Source organism: Nicotiana tabacum, chromosome 13 (assembly GCF_000715075.1).
Source record: "Nicotiana tabacum cultivar K326 chromosome 13, ASM71507v2, whole genome shotgun sequence".
NCBI lineage: Eukaryota > Viridiplantae > Streptophyta > Magnoliopsida > Solanales > Solanaceae > Nicotiana > Nicotiana tabacum.
The window spans coordinates 39,719,027-39,728,186 of record NC_134092.1 but is presented as its reverse complement, the minus strand read 5'-3'; the positions used below and the strand labels follow the sequence as shown (position 1 = coordinate 39,728,186).

General features: G+C 40.6%; 1 non-coding gene across 1 annotated transcript; it reads left to right on the top strand.

Annotated features, from left to right (window-relative positions):
- Positions 1-4,030: 4,030 nt before the first annotated feature.
- Positions 4,031-4,137, top strand: LOC142168542 (small nucleolar RNA R71). Its single transcript, XR_012698396.1, has one exon. It is a non-coding gene; the product is annotated as a small nucleolar RNA R71 (small nucleolar RNA).
- The last annotated feature ends 5,023 nt before the right edge of the window (positions 4,138-9,160 follow it).

The following is a 9,160-nucleotide window of genomic DNA, read 5'->3' as shown; positions in this document are numbered from 1 at the left end:
CTGTATGAATTCATCAACGAGTACCATGATAAAGTCTTTCTTGCCCGCACCTTCATATCAAAATCACTCGGCTCCACCCACGCATACGTAAGATACTTTGTAATGGTGTTAGGATACGGTAGGATGTGTTAGCTTGCCTAGCGACCATGGAGATGTTGGCCGACATCACAATACCCACATTGATCGGGTACCCAGCCATTATGGAAGCCATTAGAACTTCCCGCGGGATAGAGATATATGTCTCATTCTGGCTCGGGTCTAGTCGGCTGCATATAAAGGTTTGCCACTCCTTTGCCTCAAAACTCTGAGTGTTTCAATGAATAGACACCCCAGCTGTGATCCATGGTGGTAGTTGCCCAGGAGCTGCTAAAATCTAAGCAAGCCAAGGACGAGCTGCATCCTCAAGTGCACATTTCTCAAGGTACTTTGTGGGCTCGACATCATCAAACCCCAGGTAAGTGTTCAATGTGTGCTGATCAAAATGCACCTTGAGGTTCCTCACTTTAGTTACCTTTGTCCCTTTCTTGATATGCGTCACATTGGCGTGGAACTCCCAGATAAGGTATTCCTTCGCATCCACCACGCTCTGGGTGAACCACATCCACCCCTTGCACTCTCGAAACTGCCTCAAAACTGCAGGATTGTACTTTTCTAGATCTCTCAACTGGAACTGTCGCTCAAAAGTGAGCGACCTCACTAGCCACCACTCATGGAAGCTAGAAAAGGCAGCCAAACTGGTCCTCCCACACCTCTTTCTTCTTCGATCACTCAAGGTCGGCAACTGTAGCATCTCCCCCTCAGCCATCATCTAGGATGTCCTGAACTGATGTCTCTAGTGCCTGGGGGACAGGTGTAGTGGAAGGCTCAGAAGCCTGACTGGCACTCTCTGAACCCTCGGAGGTGCTATGTGATGAAGACGGCTCATCCGTGAGCTGATATCTCCCTAGTGGCCTTTATTGCACTGCCAGTTGCTCATGAACTGAGGTAGAGTTGCCCTCTGAGACGTCCCTAGACGGGACATAAGAACTCGTCTCCGAGAGGTCTGCACCTCTCCCTCTGCCGACTACTAACTTCTTCTTGCTCAGGATGTTGGGCACTGGGTAAGGGTTTCTTCCCTCATCCCTGAGAAGGGTCACCCCTTCCTTTTGAAGTGTCGCCTCGTCCTCTAGATCAAACCATGTTCTATACCAAGCAAAGGCGATTTGTAGTTGCAATTCAAGTTCAGACATAGAATGAATACAAGGACACACCAAAGATAACAGTGAAAAGCACAGTAGAGACATGCTTGTAGGGTAGGGAATTGCGGTCCGTAGAATTGTCATTGTGGCCGCAAACTGGTCATTGCAGATCGCACAATTTTCCTTTGCGGCCACAGAAATGGATTGCGGTCCTCATATTTCTCATTGCAACCGCAATTCATACATTACCAATATGCCAACTCTCCGATGATAGGGAGTTGACTGTTTTGCGGTCGCAACCAGTTTTTTGTGGTCCACACAAATAGTCTTGCGGCCGCACTTGAGAGTCACCAAAATGACAACTCTCTGATCACAAATATTAGATTGTTCTGCGACTGCAATGGGATTTCTGCGATTGGCACATTTTTCATTGCGGCCTCATAACCATGCCTTACTATAGTGCCCTAGACCTTAACTTCTGTGGACCACACAATTTCTTGTGCGACCGTAGATTCCAAATATTACTAATATATGGTCGTTTTTCACCTAGGGCTTGAAATGTTTGCACAATTTTGACATGGAAACAACATCTAAGTATGAAAATTAATTTACCCATTCCCCTTAGAGAATTTACCAGTCTACCTACTACATATTTACCCCACATGGTTGTTCAATTAGATTTAATCAGACAAATGGTCCAAAATTTCACTAAAAATCTAAAAAATACAAGAAATTAATCAAGATGATGATGCATACCAGATATGAATGAGTGCAAGAGATGAGTGATCAACAATTGTTAGGCTTATGAGCAGATAATTTAATAAGAAATTTCAATTTAGTGCAATTTGTGAGCTCAGAGAGGGAAAAAGGGAACAATGCCCTAGCCTCTTCTATTTATAGTGATCGGTTTCTGGCAAGTGAAGGGGAGGTGAGTGCGGCCGTAAAATTCCAATTGCGGTCCGCACTCTGTTATGTGAGGGCTGAGTTGCCCTGGCATTTTGCGATCTGCATAATTTGTTGTGCGGCCGCATATTCTATTGCGGTCCGCATAATTTGGGTTGCGTCCACAGATTGGCCATTTCTCTGATGGACCAACTTTAGAGAGTTGACATTTTCCACCTTCAACTTGTGTGGTCCACAATGCAATTGTGTGGCTGCAGAGTACCTTTTTGCTGCAGCAACCAAAATTATGCGGTCCGCACAATACAATTGCGGTCCGCAATTCATTCCATATGATGAGCGCAAAACACACACTCAAATATAGTATAATATAATATCGTATCCACATGGATTGGAGTTAAACAGTATTTTCATAGTTTATAGCTTGGTTGCTATCCAAGATGATCAACAGTTGAGAATTATGTGATTTAAAACTAAATTTTATTAAGAATGTAGAATTAATTGACCATGACAATCGTAGCAAAAGTAAGAAAGGAAAATATCAATGGGAGAAAATAGGAGTTGATTGGATAGGTGCAAGATAATTGTCTGAGATTTAACTCTAGTTAATTCACTTCTAATGTTCAAGTGAGTCTCGCGAATTCACTCAATTATTAGTTCAAACATTTAGTAGAAGCTTCTCTCTCGATTAAGTTTCAACCTTACAATGTGTACCAGTCATTACCTCTCCTAATGAGCAAGGTATAGTAAAACTCCTTGGATCTCCACACTTTTGTGGGAGTTTGTTTTGCAAGATTGCACTGCAATGCTCTGTGAGCTTGACCACTGATGTTTCTTCTGTCTTTCTCATCTTTGTAAGGATTTGCTTTAAGAACTTGGCATAAGCTGGCATTTGAGAGAGCACCTCTGTGAATGGCAAATTTACATTAACTTGTTTTAGCATATCTAGAAATCCTATAAAGCTTTTTGGGAAAAGGTAAAGTAGGCATGTGCTTTCTCTCTTCAGATTCATCCCTTCTTGAATTCTCTTACTTTTTCTTTTTCTCAGTTCCCTTCTTGCCTTTCTTCTTCTTCTTATCAAATTCATTTTACAGCTGCTCCCCACTTTCTTTTCCAGGTACCACCTCTTTTTGGATAGGAGTGGGCTCTTTCACTACTTGTCCACTTCTCAGAGTTACAGAATTTACCGTCTCCTTGGGGTTTCTTTCAGTATCAGCTGGCAAAGTACCCGGGATCCTTTCAGACAAGCTGGCAAAGTACTTGGGATCCTTTTAGACAATATGGTGGCAATTTGTCCCACTTTCTTCTCCAAGTTTCGCAACCCTATGCCAAGTTCTTTGATGGCTGCTCCATGAGCATCTAGTCTCTCATTTGTCTTGACAATGAAAGACTGCATCAGATCTTCTAGCCCAGGCTGATTGGATTGTTGAGGTTGAAACTGCTGCCTTTGTTGATTTTGGAAGCCTGGAGCTCCTTGTCCCTGGAATGTGGAGTTGTTTTGTTTCCATTCATTTGCAGTACCCCCAGGTGAATTCCATGAAAAAATAGGGTGCTTCTGACCTATTGCATTGAAGTTATAATTTCCCACAACATTTACTTCCTCAGTTGAGGCCTGACACTCATGAGTAGGGTATCCTTTTCCACATATATCACAAGCTGCGTGATTCTCACTTTGTATAGAAGCTAAGGTCAACTTCTTTATCTCTTTTACCATGACATCAAGTTGTACATGCACAGATATGTTAGCATTAACCTGGTGAACATCATTCGCCCTTCTTCTTTCAGCACTTTCAGAGGGCCACTAATTTGCATCTTCAGCTAATTCATCGAGAATAGTGACTATCTCCTCATGTGTATTTTTCATCAAAGGGCCTCTAGCTGCATTACTCAATGTTCTACGTGAGGCCGATGTCAAACCATCCCAAAAATCCTAGAGTTGCATCCATAGTTCAATTCTGCTATGTTGACACTTTTGAACTAATTCCTTGAACCTCTCCCATACTTCAAACACAGTTTCAATCTCTTTATGGCAGAAGTTATGGATTTCTCTTCTAAACTTGCCCGTCTTAGCTGAGGAGAAATATTTATCAAGAAGTTTTCTAGTTATCTCCTCCCATGTTCTTATTGCTCCCCGGGGCAAGCTTCTAAGCCACTTATTTGCATCATATTTGGGTGTGAAGGGGAATGCCCTTAAGTAAACAGCATCTTGTGAAACACCATTTTATTGAAAGGTGTTCATAATCTCCTCGAAGTCCATCAGATATGTGTTTGGATATTCGTTCATCTTCCCTCTGAAGACACAACAATTTTGTAGAGTTTGGAGCAACCCTTGCTTCAATTTGAAATTGTTCGCTGCAACTGGAGGTGGTCTAATACTTGATAAACCTTGGTTGTAGACTGGTCTAGCATAATCATCAAGTGGTCTTCCAGCCTCAGGAGGTATATTTCCGAACTGGTCTACACCCACGGTTCGATTCTGAGTAATTCTCCGAGCCCTCTCCTCTTAATAGACAAGTTGTGCATTTCGAAAAGCAACTTTCTCCGCATCTCGTGCAGCTTTTTCTCATTGTTGGGTTGCCTCTCTTGTAGCCAAATCAACATTATCATCATCTCCAACCATAATTTCTTTGGTTGAGGATTGCCCAACCTTCTCTATATTCTCGGGGAGATTTCTTTCCTTCCTCAACTGTCACAGTTGTTTCTCGATTTCTGGTTCGTATGGTAGCAATTCTTTCCTAGAAGATCGAGTCATGTACCAATCTAACTTGTAGCATGCGTACAGTTAAAAAGCACAAACGTAAAATGAAAAAAAAAAATCCCGAATTAGCACTACAAACTATTTCAAACACTATTGATTGCCAATCCCTGGCAACGACGCCAAAATTTGACGAGCGCAAAACACACACTTAAATATGCTCGCTACTCGAATAGAGTATAATATAATATCGTATCCACAAGGATTGTAGTTAAACAGTATTTTCGCTGTTTATAGCTTGGTTGCTATCCAAGATGATCAACAGTTGAGAATTATATGATTAAAAACTAAAATTTATTAAGAATCTAGAGTTAATTGACTATGACAACCGCAACAAAAGTAAGTAAGGAAGATATCAATGGGAGAAAATAGGGGTTGATTGGATAGGTGCAAGATAATTGTCTGAGATTTAACTCTAGTTAATTCACTTCTAAATGCAAGTTAATTGTCTGAGATGCGGAGGAAAATGCTCTTCGAAATGCACAACTTGTCTATGAAGAGGAGAGGGCTCGGAGAATTACTCATAATCGACCCGTGGGTACAGACCAGTTCGGAAATATACCTCCCGGGGCTGGAAGACCACTTGGAGATTATGCTAGACTGGTGTACAACCAAGGTTTATCAAGTATTAGACCACCTCCAATTGCAGCAAACAATTTTGAATTGAAGCAAGAGTTGCTCCAAACTCTTCAAAATTGTTGTGTCTTGAGAGGGAAGATGAATGAAGATCCAAACACACATCTGATGGACTTCAAGGAGATTATGAACACCTTTCAATACAATGGTGTTTCACAAGATGCGGTTTATTTAAGGGCATTCCCCTTCATACTCAAAGATGATGCAAAGCAGTGGCCTAGAAGTTTGCCCCATGGATCAATTATAACATGGGAGGAGATGACCAAAATATTTCTCCTCAGTTAAGACGGGCAAGTTTAGAAGAGAAATCTATAACTTCTGCCAGAAAGAGACTAAAATTGTGTTTGAAGCATGGGAGAGGTTCAAGGAATCAGTTCGAAAGTGTCAACGTAGCGGAATTGAACTATGGATGAAACTCCAGGAATTTTGGGATGGTTTGACACCGGCCTCAAGTACAACATTGAGTAATGCAGCTGGAGGCCCTTTAATGAAAAAGATACTAGAGGAGATAGTCACTATTCTCGATGAATTATGTGAAGATGCAAATCAGTGGCCCTCTGAAAGTGGTTAAAGAAGAAGGGTGAATGGTGTTCACCAGGTTGATGCTAACACATTTGTGTAGGTACAGCTTGATGCCATGGTGAAAGATATAAGGAAGCTGACCTTAGCTTCTACAGAAAGTGAGAATCACGTAGCTTGTGATATATGTGGAAGATGACACCCTACTCATGAATGTCAGGCCTCAACTGAGGAAGTAAATACTGTGGGAAATTATAACTTCAATGTAATGGGTCAGAAGCACCCCTGCTTTTCATGGGGTTCACCTAGGGGTACTGCAAATGCATGGCAAAAAACAACTCCAGATTTCATGGACAAGGAGCTCCAGGCTTCCAAAATCAGCAAAGGCAGTAGTTTCAACCTCAACAATCCAATCAGCCTGGGCTAGAAGATCTGATGAAGTCTTTCATTGTCAAGACAAATGTGAGATTAGATGCTCATGGAGTATCCATCAAAGAACTTGGAACAGGGTTGCGAAACTTGGAGAAGCAAGTGGGACAAATTACCACCATATTGTCTGAAAAGATCCCAGGTACTTTGCCAGCTGATACTGAATGAAACCTCAAGGAGACGGTAAATGTTGTAACTCTGAGAAGTGGACAAGTAGTGAAAGAGCCCACCCCTATCGTAAAAGAGGTGGTACCTGGAAAAGAAAGTGGGGAGCAGCTGAAAAATGAAGTTGATAAGAAGAAGAAGAAAGGCAAGAAGGTAACTAAGAAAAAGAGAAAGGAAGTGAATTCAAGAAGGGATGAATCTGAAGAGAGCAAGCACATGCCTGCTTTACCTTTTCCCCAAAAGCTTTATAGAGAGAAGCTGGACAAGCAATTTAAGAGATTTCTGGATATGCTGAAACAAGTTAATGTAAATTTGTCATTCACATAGGTGCTCTCTCAAATGCCAGCTTATGCCAAATTCTTGAAGGAAATCCTTACAAAGAAGAGAAAGATAGAAGAAACATCAGTAGTCAAGCTCACAGAGCATTGCAGTGCAATCTTGCAAAACAAACTCCCACAAAAGTATGGAGATCCAGGGAGTTTTACTATACCTTACTCGTTAGGCACTCTTAATTTTGATAAGTCTTTATGTGATTCGGGCGCATCAATTAATCTAATGCCTTTGTCTATTTACCGGAAGCTTGAGAAGGAGATTTGAGAGATAACGTCTGCACCAATATCTTTGCAGCTGGCAGACCAAACAACTATCATACCCGAGGGGATAGTGGAAGTTGTCTTAGTTCGGGTAGATAAATTTGAATTTCCTATAGATTTCATAGTGGTGAAGATGGAAGAGAACAAAGAGGTCCCCCTTATCTTAGGTAGACCATTCTTAGCAACGGGTATAGCATTATTGGATATATACGATAGAAAACTCATGCTTACAGTGGGTGAAGAGATTGTGATGTTCGAGATGAATGTAGAGACGGGGGTGATAAAGGAGAAGCCAGCTGCAAGTGTTGAGTAGAAGGTAAAGAGTTCAAGAGATAAGGCTACAGTGAAAGAAAAGTGTGGGGTATACCCGAAGAAGGCTGAGAAGAAGCTGTTTGCATGGATATGTGCATTGGTTCGGGCACATGGAATGGAGCCCGACTTCGACTCAGACCCCCACTGAAAATTCAGGGAAGTTTCCTTTACCTTATGCTTTTAAATTGTGTGTCATGGGGACATGCCACAACTTAAAGTGTGGGGTGGGGAAAATTGTATGTTGTATGTATCTGTGTTAGTTATTTAGTTTTGTTGTTTTAGTAGTTAGGGATAGAAAAATGAGAAAAACCATAAAGATTTAAATTTTTTGACTTTTCCCGATGATGGATATCATTCAACGGGTTTCTTGAGGGATTAAAGTCGAAAGGAAAAGACAAAAAGATTTTCTTTTGTAGTTAGTATAATAATTTCCCCTTGGTTTTTCTTTGTGTCGCATTCCTTTTTCAAGGGTTTTGTTTGAACCAGGTGTAGTTAGCTTTTGGTTTTGTAGAATAGTAGGAAACCTTGTGTCGTGATTTTAATTAGAAGCAATGTCTCTTGAATTTATTATGCCTTGAGAATAGTGAGTGCTTTAGTTATGACGCTTAGGCTGAGTTTTTGACTCTTGCATAAGTACCATAAATTGTATGATCTTAACTTTGCTTAACTGCTTTAACTAGAGTGTATTTCGAGTCTAATCCTGAGTGAGTTATGTGCCATGTGTGTGTGAGGTTTTGTGTATTTTGTGCATTGCATTTGATATCTAGAACTTGCCACGTGTGTCTGCAAAGCAAAATAGTAGTGTTGTTCAATCTTGGAAGTGATTTAGGTATTTCTTTGTTGAACCAGTTATATGCTCTTACCCACCTAATTGTTATGTATCGTAGTTAACCCCTTTGAGCCTGTAATCATATTTCTTTGGCAACCACATTACAAGCCTTACCCATTTATTTGAAGTAACATCTATTTGAACCTCATACCTCTCGTGAGCACTTAAAATTGTTATGACTTTGTAAAAGTTGAAGTGTGGGGTGGTTGGTTTGGCTTTTGAGTGGAACTAATGAAATAAGGAGAAAGGCGCAATGTATTGAAAAAGTAAGAGCCACTTGAATTGAAAAAGAAAGAAAAAAATGTTGTATTGTTGTGCAATGATTCTTTGATAAGTGGTAAATCTTGATTTAATTGTGCTTAAAGAAGTTGAGAGTTAATGTATATTAATGTAAATGTGGAGTTATGGTTTGACATGAGTATGGGGTTTTGAACAATGAAATGTATGTATTAAAGTGCGTAGGGAGGTGTGCTCACTCTTATATGTAAATATATCCTACTCGTCCTGCAGCCTACATTACAACCAATGAAAGTCCTACTTGATCCTTGACTAAATGTGTTCGATTAGTAGAGTAGTACATTATATGCAAGACTATGGTGCATCTTTTGCGGCATATGAATGTTATTTCTGAGAGTGAGTGAATTCTTTCTATCTTGAGGTCCTAATTGTTCTTAATTCCATTGTGTGTGGAACTACTCTCTATTGTTGAGTGAGGGTACTTGATTAGTGAAGGAAAGGTAATGCTTGACCTCTATGTTGGAGTAAGTGAGCGGGTTATAAATAATGCGTGGTGCTTTTGAGTCAAATTTTGAGGCTATATGTCACATTATTGTGCTTAATCTAT